Consider the following 12,407-nt stretch of genomic DNA (forward strand, 5'->3'; position numbering starts at 1 on the left):
ATCGCCGCAAGGGTTGGGTCAGTCCGACCCTGGACAGAGAGGAGGTGCAACTTAGCGTGGGGTTTTTTGCCTTACTCTAGATCAACTAGCAGTTAGGCAGGTTATATATAGGCATTATGGTTGAACTTGATGGACGTAGGTCTTTTTTCAACCTAGCTTACTATGTTACTATTTCGGGCTACTGCTAGTTAACGGCTAAGGTCGATGAGCAGTAAATTGGTTGGAATAGGTTCCCACCTTGATTGGACAGAGAGGAGGAGCAACTTAGCGTGGGGTTTTTCGCATTCCTCTGGATCAACTGGCAGTTAGGCAGGTTATATATAGGCATTATGGTTGAACGTGATGGACGTAGGTCTTTTTTCAACCTAGCTTACTATGTTATTATTTCGGTCTACTGCTAGTTAACGGCTAAGGTCGATGAGCAGTAAATTGGTTGGAATGGGTTCCCACCTTGATGGACGGAGAGGAGGGGCAACTAAGCGTGCAACCATTAATCATTGTACTAACTACTTAATTAACTGTATTTATTAATCAGCCTTCGTTAGCTCTGAGACAGGCCGAGCAACAACCTTGAGTGCTGCAGTTTTGATACAAAGGCGGCGGAATAATTGGGCTCGAAGATCAAGGTTACCCCATAAATCGGGGGGGGGGGGGGCTCATTGGAAGACGGATTAGCGTATATTTTGGGCGCCAGTCGGGCTGCGTGCTGTTTGCAGATAAGTCGAGATCACAAGCGTCTCCATAAAAACATCCCAACGTTTGGGCTTTTTAGCTGAGTCGTTTGTGACCCCCCCCCCGGTGTGTTATTGGGGGGAAGCGAAAAAAACACGCTTTGAACATTTTGTCGCGGCGGCACAGAAATAGCTCTAATAACCGTTAGTTTGTCCCTTTCATCTCGATCACTCGCTTCTTCCTCGCTCCCTTGGGATTCTCTGTATTGGGGGGTGCGGAAGGACTGAGCGTGTTTATAAGGGGGGCCTTATTACAAGCACCCTGGTATAGAACGGGACTGTCCAGCCTTCAGGGCTTGTTGAACTACAACTATCAGCCCTGGACAGCTTTCTGATTACTTGTAGCCAGTAATAGCCAGCAGCTGTTCCTGCTGAATTGTGCTTAGTACAGGGGAATCCCTATGTGCCATAGTTTTATGGTATCTCTCTGTACAGGCTATGGGCAAACTTAGGGGGCTGTTCCCGCTGAATTGTGCTTAGTACAGGGGAATCCCTATGTGCCATAGTTTTATGGTATCTCTCTGTACAGGCTATGAGCAAACTTAGGGGGCTGTTCCTGCTGAATTGTGCTTAGTACAGGGGAATCCCTATGTGCCATAGTTTTATGGTATCTCTCTGTACAGGCTATGAGCAAACTTAGGGGGCTGTTCCTGCTGAATTGTGCTTAGTACAGGGGAATCCCTATGTGCCATAGTTTTATGGTATCTCTCTGTACAGGCTATGGGCAAACTTAGGGGGCTGTTCCCGCTGAATTGTGCTTAGTACAGGGGAAATCCCTATGGCCATAGTTTTATGGTATCTCTCTGTACAGGCTATGAGCAAACTTAGGGGGCTGTTCCTGCTGAATTGTGCTTAGTACAGGGGAATCCCTATGTGCCATAGTTTTATGGTATCTCTCTGTACAGGCTATGAGCAAACTTAGGGGGCTGTTCCTGCTGAATTGTGCTTAGTACAGGGGAATCCCTATGTGCATAGTTTTATGGTATCTCTCTGTACAGGCTATGAGCAAACTTAGGGGGCTGTTCCTGCTGAATTGTGCTTAGTACAGGGGAATCCTATGTATAGATTTATGGTATCTCTCTGTACAGGCTATGAGCAAACTTAGGGGCTGTTCCTGCTGAATTGTGCTTAGTACAGGGGAATCCCTATGTGCCATAGTTTATGGTATCTCTCTGTACAGGCTATGAGCAAACTTAGGGGGCTGTTCCTGCTGAATTGTGCTTAGTACAGGGGAATCCCTATGTGCCATAGTTTTATGGTATCTCTCTGTACAGGCTATGGGCAAACTTAGGGGGCTGTTCCTGCTGAATTGTGCTTAGTACAGGGGAATCCTATGTGCCATAGTTTTATGGTATCTCTCTGTACAGGCTATGGGCAAACTTAGGGGGCTGTTCCTGCTGAATTGTGCTTAGTACAGGGAATCCCTATGTGCCATAGTTTTATGGTATCTCTCTGTACAGGCTATGAGCAAACTTAGGGGGCTGTTCCTGCTGAATTGTGCTTAGTACAGGGGAATCCCTATGTGCCATAGTTTTATGGTATCTCTCTGTACAGGCTATGAGCAAACTTAGGGGGCTGTTCCTGCTGAATTGTGCTTAGTACAGGGGAATCCCTATGTGCCATAGTTTTATGGTATCTCTCTGTACAGGCTATGAGCAAACTTAGGGGGCTGTTCCTGCTGAATTGTGCTTAGTACAGGGGAATCCCTATGTGCCATAGTTTTATGGTATCTCTCTGTACAGGCTATGGGCAAACTTAGGGGGCTGTTCCTGCTGAATTGTGCTTAGTACAGGGGAATCCCTATGTGCCATAGTTTTATGGTATCTCTCTGTACAGACAGGCACAGCTCTCAGTGTACCAATGGCCGCCTGTGTCGGTGAGTGGGGCAGGGTGCCAGATATATATGACCCTTATTTGTTATGGAGTCTGACGCACGTGCTGCACATTTATACTGCAATAACAATTTCATTGCTATTTACTTTAAGGCAGAATGATGATGAGGGGCAGATCAAAGGGACAATATAAAGTGACAAATGGGGATTTACTCAGGTATCATGGGAAAGGTTACATGGAGCCTTATGTATTTTCATTGGCCAATGGCCGCCCTATTGTGGCCCTAAAGGGGAACTCAGTCTAAAAGGAATATAATTATAAGCTACTCCCCAATATCACTGGGTTTATAGTTATGTGTAACTGTCACTGTGTCTGTCCCTTTCCCTTCTCTGCACTGCTGGTTCTGACTCCTGATACAACTCCCCAATATCCATTCATCCCTCATTCTCACTGGGTTTATAGTTATGTGTAACTGTCACTGTGTCTGTCCCTTTCCCTTCCCTGCACTGCTGGTTCTGACTCCTGATACAACTCCCCAATATCCATTCATTCCTCATTCTCACTGGGTTTATAGTTATGTGTAACTGTCACTGTGTCTGTCCCTTTCCCTTCCCTGCACTGCTGGTTCTGACTCCTGATACAACTCCCCAATATCCATTCATTCCTCATTCTCACTGGGTTTATAGTTATGTGTAACTGTCACTGTGTCTGTCCCTTTCCCTTCCCTGCACTGCTGGTTCTGACTCCTGATACAACTCCCCAATATCCATTCATTCCTCATTCTCACTGGGTTTATAGTTATGTGTAACTGTCACTGTGTCTGTCCCTTTCCCTTCCCTGCACTGCTGGTTCTGACTCCTGATACAACTCCCCAATATCCATTCATCCCTCATTCTCACTGGGTTTATAGTTATGTGTAACTGTCACTGTGTCTGTCCCTTTCCCTTCCCTGCACTGCTGGTTCTGACTCCTGATACAACTCCCCAATATCCATTCATCCCTCATTCTCACTGGGTTTATAGTTATGTGTAACTGTCACTTGTGTCTGTCCCTTTCCCTTCCCTGCACTGCTGGTTCTGACTCCTGATACAACTCCCCAATACCCATTCATTCCTCATTCTCACTGGGTTTATAGTTATGTGTAACTGTCACTGTGTCTGTCCCTTTCCCTTCCCTGCACTGCTGGTTCTGACTCCTGATACAACTCCCCAATACCCATTCATTCCTCATTCTCACTGGGTTTATAGTTATGTGTAACTGTCACTGTGTCTGTCCCTTTCCCTTCTCTGCACTGCTGGTTCTGACTCCTGATACAACTCCCCAATATCCATTCATTCCTCATTCTCACTGGGTTTATAGTTATGTGTAACTGTCACTGTGTCTGTCCCTTTCCCTTCCCTGCACTGCTGGTTCTGACTCCTGATACAACTTCCCAATACCCATTCATTCCTCATTCTCACTGGGTTTATAGTTATGTGTAACTGTCACTGTGTCTGTCCCTTTCCCTTCTCTGCACTGCACTTTCCCCAGACCAAAGGTCTCTCAGATCTCTGCAGCGCCACCCAATGGGCGACTTGTCTTTCTTTTTTTTTCTTTTTTTTTTAAAGGGGAAGTAACACAGACATTTTGTGCTGCAGTTTATGAGCGGCTGAGGGGGCACTGCATTAATCCTGGAGATGTTCTGTTGGTTGGACGTATCCGCCGACCTCAGCTTTCTCTCATTCCCATTACCGCCCAGCTGCACGGCTCATTAGCTGCTCACCCTGTGAATAATTAAGAAAGGAATTTTTAATAACTGTCTAGAAATGAATTTATTTGTTTGGGTCGATCCCTCCCCCCCCCTTACAAGAATAATACCTGCAATGCTGTTCTACCATTCAGCAGTAGGGGGAGCTGTGAGCTCAGTTATATGCAGCCTCACCTTCCCCAGTACTGGGTCCAAAAGTCCAACTTCTCACACTGCTACGTTGGTTCTTATATGTTTTTGTTCTATTTTAGATAAACCCTTTTATCTGTGTCTGTGTAAATCTTTTATAGTGTGTCCAATGAGCACTTTCATATTTATTGTGAATCAGGTCATATTCAACTAACAGTGTTTGTCTGTCCGTTTCTGCACTACAGGTTGTGACTCATGAAACATTGTAGCAGAAGTCAGCCCTCCCCCAGCCAAGGCAGGTTTGTTAATTAGCCGACCTCTGACCATCAGTCAGAACCACCAGTACATCAACCTTGTTATGGGCTAAGGGGGCCCAGCCTGAAGGCCAGTTAGGGGGGGATTTGGGGTGAGTGCTTATTTGTGCCCTGGGTACCCCTGGAACTATAGCGGGGTGACTGTTACCCCAATGTTTCTATATATCTGTAACCTTGTTATGGGCTAAGGGGGCCCAGCCTGAAGGCCAGTTAGGGGGGATTTGGGGTGAGTGCTTATTTGTGCCCTGGGTACCCCTGGAACTATAGCAGGGTGACTGTTACCCCAATGTTTCTATATATCTGTAACCTTGTTATGGGCTAAGGGGGCCCAGCCTGAAGGCCAGTTAGGGGGGGATTTGGGGTGAGTGCTTATTTGTGCCCTGGGTACCCCTGGAACTATAGCAGGGTGACTGTTACCCCAATGTTTCTATATATCTGTAACCTTGTTATGGGCTAAGGGGGCCCAGCCTGAAGGCCAGTTAGGGGGGGATTTGGGGTGAGTGCTTATTTGTGCCCTGGGTACCCCTGGAACTATAGCGGGGTGACTGTTACCCCAATGTTTCTATATATCTGTAACCTTGTTATGGGCTAAGGGGGCCCAGCCTGAATGCCAGTTAGGGGGGGATTTGGGGTGAGTGCTTATTTGTGCCCTGGGTACCCCTGGAACTATAGCGGGGTGACTGTTACCCCAATGTTTCTATATATCTGTAACCTTGTTATGGGCTAAGGGGGCCCAGCCTGAAGGCCAGTTAGGGGGGGATTTGGGGTGAGTGCTTATTTGTACCCTGGGTACCCCTGGAACTATAGCGGGGTGACTGTTACCCCAAAGTTTCTATATATCTGTAACCTTGTTATGGGCTAAGGGGGCCCAGCCTGAAGAGTCTGCTTGGGGCCGATCCATTAAAGACAAGGAGCCAGTAGCAATCAATACCAGTATCGTGCTGGTGAAGCCCATTGTTGCTGGGAGCCACTCTCTGCTCATATATTACATGTACATTATTAATGGGCCTTGCCTTTGTTTGTAGCACAATATTGTTATTGATGTTGGGTTGTGAGCCCTCGTCACTTGACTCGCTGTGCGTCCATAGTGGGCAGAGAGGAGAAAGAATAGACGTCTGGTTCCTAGGGACTGAGCTCACAACGTCTAAAAATCTATTTTTAATTGCTTTGTGCCAAAGATTTTCTCTCTAACATGTAAACACCAATTTTTGCCTTTAATCTACAACTTTCCCATAAGGCTGCATTCAGCCACAAGAGCATTAGTGAGGTTGGGCAGTGATGTTGGGGATCAGGCTCACAGTCGGGGTTCCATCCCACAGGGGTTCAGTTGGGTTGCCCCTCCCTTTGCTGCTATAACTGCCCCTGCCCTTCTGGGAAGGTCCCCACTAGATGTTGCTGGGAGTTGCTCCCATTCAGCCACAGGGGCATTAGTGAGGTTGGGCAGTGATGTTGGGGATCAGGCTCACAGTCGGGGTTCCATCCCACAGGGGTTCAGTTGGGTTGCCCCTCCCTTTGCTGCTATAACTGCCCCTGCCCTTCTGGGAAGGTCCCCACTAGATGTTGCTGGGAGTTGCTCCCATTCAGCCACAGGGGCATTAGTGAGGTTGGGCAGTGATGTTGGGGATCAGGCTCACAGTCGGGGTTCCATCCCACAGGGGTTCAGTTGGGTTGCCCCTCCCTTTGCTGCTATAACTGCCCCTGCCCTTCTGGGAAGGTCCCCACTAGATGTTGCTGGGAGTTGCTCCCATTCAGCCACAGGGGCATTAGTGAGGTTGGGCACTGATGTTGGGGATCAGGCTCACAGTCGGGGTTCCATCCCACAGGGGTTCAGTTGGGTTGAGGTCAGGGTATGTTCAATCAGGTTCTTCCCATTTCAGCAAACCCAGTCTGTACGGACCTGGCTCTGTGCATGGGGGGGGCATTATTGTGTTGAAACAGGAAAGGGCCCCCCAATCTGTTCCACAAAGTAGGAAGCACAGAATTGTTAGGAATGTCATTGTACCCTGTAGCCTTAAGGTTTTACTGAAACCAGGGCCTCAAACCATGGAAACAACCCAAGCCCGTTATTTCTCCTCTACCAAACTTTACTTCTGGTCAAACCCAGACTTTTCCAGATGATGAAAAAACCATTTATAGCTGTGCCTTTACACAACTCCAACTCTTGGCATTGCCCTTCAACTCTTGGCATTGCCCTTCAACTCTTGGCATTGCCCTTCAACTCTTGACATTGCCCTTCAACTCTTGGCATTGCCCTTCAACTTTTGGCATTGCCCTTCAACTCTTGGCATTGCCCTTCAACTCTTGGCATTGATCTTCAACTCTTGACATTGCCCTTCAATTCTTGGCATTGCCCTTCAACTCTTGACATTGCCCTTCAACTCTTGACATTGCCCTTCAACTCTTGACATTGCCCTTCAACTCTTGGCATTGCCCTTCAACTCTTGGCATTACCCTTCGACTCTTGGCATTGCCCTTCAACCATTGACATTGCCTTTCGACTCTTGGCATTACCCTTCAACTCTTGACATTGCCCTTTGACTCTTGGCATTACCCTTCAACTCTTGGCATTACCCTTCAACTCTTGACATTGCCCTTCAACTCTTGGCATTGCCCTTCAACTCTTGACATTGCCCTTCAACTCTTGACATTGCCCTTCAACTCTTGGCATTGCCCTTCATCTCTTGGCATTGCCCTTCAACTCTTGGCATTGCCCTTCAACTCTTGGCATTACCCTTCGACTCTTGACATTGCCCTTCAACTCTTGACATTGCCCTTCAACTCTTGACATTGCCCTTCAACTCTTGACATTGCCCTTCAACTCTTGGCATTGCCCTTCAACTCTTGGCATTACCCTTCGACTCTTGACATTGCCCTTCAACTCTTGGCATTACCCTTCGACTCTTGACATTGCCCTTCGACTCTTGGCATTGCCCTTCAACTCTTGACATTGCCCTTCAACTCTTGACATTGCCCTTCAACTCTTGACATTGCCCTTCAACTCTTGGCATTGCCCTTCAACTCTTGGCATTGCCCTTCAACTCTTGGCATTACCCTTCGACTCTTGGCATTGCCCTTCAACCATTGACATTGCCTTTCGACTCTTGGCATTACCCTTCAACTCTTGACATTGCCCTTTGACTCTTGGCATTACCCTTCAACTCTTGGCATTGCCCTTCAACTCTTGACATTGCCCTTCAACTCTTGACATTGCCCTTCAACTCTTGACATTGCCCTTCAACTCTTGGCATTGCCCTTCAACTCTTGGCATTGCCCTTCAACTCTTGGCATTACCCTTCGACTCTTGGCATTGCCCTTCAACCATTGACATTGCCTTTCGACTCTTGGCATTACCCTTCAACTCTTGACATTGCCCTTTGACTCTTGGCATTACCCTTCAACTCTTGGCATTACCCTTCAACTCTTGGCATTGATCTTCAACTCTTGGCATTGCCCTTCAACCATTGACATTGCCCTTCGACTCTTGGCATTACCCTTCAACTCTTGGCATTACCCTTCAACTCTTGGCATTGCCCTTCAACCATTGACATTGCCCTTTGACTCTTGGCATTGCCCTTCAACCATTGACATTGCCCTTAATCTCTTGGCATTGCCTCTGATCCCCCATAGTCTTGTCCTGATGTTGCCTTCCAAGACCTGGATACGTTTAGCCATACTGTATATACACAATTAGACCCCTCATATTACACAAATTCGGAAAAGAGATCTCTGCCAATAGGAGCTTAGAAACTAAATGGAATGAATCAGGGCCAAACCATTGGTTGTATGTGGCCATCAGGCTTATGGCATGTCAGTTGCTGGAGTATTTTATCTTTATTCCCCCCATAAAGTTGGGGCCAAGGCTTCCTACATGACTCGGGGTCCCATGTCGACTGAAGGAACAAGTGGCGTTGGCTGATGAAGGTTTTATCTGCCCAGACGGTGAGACATATGGAGAATTCCCGCGCTACGCACGCTGAATATTTTAAGAGAAAAACATTCGCAGTTGGCAATCTGCATCCCGAAATGGCAAACAAAATAGTGTTTGTTGTGAATTAACCCTTCATGGTGCAAATGTGTGAAAAAACTGCACCCGAGGAAATGATAGGGTTAACTTGCCCTTTAGGATTTCACTGCCTTTTCATTGAGAACTGGCTCTTTAGTTTATCAAAGAATTGTTACTGTAATTTGCCCGTCATTCTTCATTTGAACTCCGATTCTAAAGATTAAATCTTTGGGCTGAATCGTATTTCCCACAGACGAGATTCTATCGTTTTTTCTTCCTTTTGAGGTTGAACGCAGCGAGGGAGCAGGTAATTTGACAAACATTTCATAGGTCAGGGGATGAGCATTTAACGGCGGTTAATCTTGTCATAAAGGAGCTGAATTATAATCACTTAATTCTTATTCTTTATTTATAGTGTTTTATCTCTTCCCAGGATTCACTTGTGAGGTTTGGTTTGTATTAACCTGTTATTAACTTCTTATTCTCTGCTGCTACACTAGTTATTCCCTATAGTTCCAGGGGTACCCAGGGCACAAATAAGCACTCACCCCAAATCCCCCCCTAACTGGCCTTCAGGCTGGGCCCCCTTAGCCCATAACAAGGTTACAGATATATATAGAAACATTGGGGTAACAGTCACCCTGCTATAGTTCCAGGGGTACCCAGGGCACAAATAAGCACTCACCCCAAATCCCCCCCTAACTGGCCTTCAGGCTGGGCCCCCTTAGCCCATAACAAGGTTACAGATATATAGAAACATTGGGGTAACAGTCACCCCGCTATAGTTCCAGGGGTACCCAGGGCACAAATAAGCACTCACCCCAAATCCCCCCCTAACTGGCCTTCAGGCTGGGCCCCCTTAGTCCATAACAAGGTTACAGATATATATAGAAACATTGGGGTAACAGTCACCCTGCTATAGTTCCAGGGGTACCCAGGGCACAAATAAGCACTCACCCCAAATCCCCCCCTAACTGGCCTTCAGGCTGGGCCCCCTTAGCCCATAACAAGGTTACAGATATATAGAAACATTGGGGTAACAGTCACCCCGCTATAGTTCCAGGGGTACCCAGGGCACAAATAAGCACTCACCCCAAATCCCCCCCTAACTGGCCTTCAGGCTGGGCCCCCTTAGCTCATAACAAGGTTACAGATATATAGAAACATTGGGGTAACAGTCACCCTGCTATAGTTCCAGGGGTACCCAGGGCACAAATAAGCACTCACCCCAAATCCCCCCCTAACTGGCCTTCAGGCTGGGTCCCCTTAGCCCATAACAAGGTTACAGATATATAGAAACATTGGGGTAACAGTCACCCCGCTATAGTTCCAGGGGTACCCAGGGCACAAATAAGCCCCCAAATCCCCCCCTAACTGGCCTTCAGGCTGGGCCCCCTTAGCCCATAACAAGGTTACAGATATATAGAAACATTGGGGTAACAGTCACCCCGCTATAGTTCCAGGGGTACCCAGGGCACAAATAAGCACTCACCCCAAATCCCCCCCTAACTGGCCTTCAGGCTGGGCCCCCTTAGCCCATAACAAGGTTACAGATATATAGAAACATTGGGGTAACAGTCACCCCGCTATAGTTCCAGGGGTACCCAGGGCACAAATAAGCACTCACCCCAAATCCCCCCTAACTGGCCTTCAGGCTGGGCCCCCTTAGCCCATAACAAGGTTACAGATATATAGAAACATTGGGGTAACAGTCACCCTGCTATAGTTCCAGGGGTACCCAGGGCACAAATAAGCACTCACCCCAAATCCCCCCCTAACTGGCCTTCAGGCTGGGCCCCCTTAGCCCATAACAAGGTTACAGATATATAGAAACATTGGGGTAACAGTCACCTCGCTATAGTTCCAGGGGTACCCAGGGCACAAATAAGCACTCACCCCAAATCCCCCCCTAACTGGCCTTCAGGCTGGGCCCCCTTAGCCCATAACAAGGTTACAGATATATAGAAACATTGGGGTAACAATCACCCTGCTATAGTTCCAGGGGTACCCAGGGCACAAATAAGCACTCACCCCAAATCCCCCCCTAACTGGCCTTCAGGCTGGGCCCCCTTAGCCCATAACAAGGTTACAGATATATAGAAACATTGGGGTAACAGTCACCCCGCTATAGTTCCAGGGGTACCCAGGGCACAAATAAGCACTCACCCCAAATCCCCCCCTAACTGGCCTTCAGGCTGGGGCTCCATTTAAGCTCAGAAAGGCTGCTATTAACCTCTCGTTACCCCATTTATTCAGTTTTACCTATGAAACTACCCAAATGGTGTTTTTAAACTTTAATTTATCTTTCTTTTTTTCCAACTTTTGGGGGAATTAATGGAAGGATAACACTGAAACAGAAGCCTCTTAAAATGCACGTTGTCATGGTAACAGATACAGATGGAAACAGTGATGATTGTGAGGAGGGGAGACGGCAGGGTCTGTTCCTATGATAAGATCCATCTCTGAGCTGTAAAGTTTTAGGTGGTACCATGTTCGTTTAAGAGATGGGGCGGGGGGGTTTGCATTGGATTGGGGGGGGGTTGTGGGGAGTAGAATCACAATTAAAATATTCATATTGGGAATCGTATTGATAATACAGTAACTAATGGGCTTAGGGTGCTGGGGCCCACCCATAGGAACTTAAAATCCATCATCTGCCCAGAAGCACAATGGAACCTATGGGACCCTGGCTAATGGGTAGGTAGGGATGGGGGATGTGAGGGAGGGGCGAGAGGAGGGATGGGAGGGACAGGTAGTGTGCGTGCCGGGCCCCTCCAAAGATTTTTTTATGGGCAGCCCAGCACGGCCTAGGAACACCACTGCTACCACAAGGCCCGGACTGGCAATGTGTGGGTTCTGGAAAGGCCCGGACTGGCAATCTGTGGGTCCTGGAAAGGCCCGGACTGGCAATGTGTGGGTTCTAGAAAGGCCCGGACTGGCAATGTGTGGGTCCTGGAAAAGCCCGGACTGGCAATCTGTGGGTCCTGGAAAGGCCCGGACTGGCAATGTGTGGGTCCTGGAAAAGCCCGGACTGGCAATCTGTGGGTCCTGGAAAGGCCCGGACTGGCAATCTGTGGGTCCTGGAAAGGCCCGGACTGGCAATGTGTGGGTTCTGGAAAGGCCCGGACTGGCAATCTGTGGGTTCTGGAAAGGCCCGGACTGGCAATGTGTGGGTCCCGGAAAGGCCCGGACTGGCAATGTGTGGGTCCTGGAAAGGCCCGGACTGGCAATGTGTGGGACCAGGAAAGGCCCGGACTGGCAATGTGTGGGACCCGGAAAGGCCCGGACTGGCAATGTGTGGGTTCTGGAAAGGCCCGGACTGGCAATCTGTGGGTTCTGGAAAGGCCCGGACTGGCAATGTGTGGGTCCCGGAAAGGCCCGGACTGGCAATGTGTGGGTCCTGGAAAGGCCCGGACTGGCAATGTGTGGGACCAGGAAAGGCCCGGACTGGCAATGTGTGGGACCCGGAAAGGCCCGGACTGGCAATCTGTGGGACCCGGAAAGGCCCGGACTGGCAATCTGTGGGTCCTGGCAAATGCTAGAGGGGCTGCTGTAAGATGCCATAGACAGTCACTATTTATTGGGCTGGGGGGGTGCAGTTTGCACCTCTGTGCACTTGAAATGCCAGGGCCTATTTTGGCTCCCAGTCT

This window comes from Xenopus tropicalis, chromosome 3, assembly GCF_000004195.4.
Source record: "Xenopus tropicalis strain Nigerian chromosome 3, UCB_Xtro_10.0, whole genome shotgun sequence".
Classification (NCBI taxonomy): Eukaryota; Metazoa; Chordata; class Amphibia; order Anura; family Pipidae; genus Xenopus; species Xenopus tropicalis.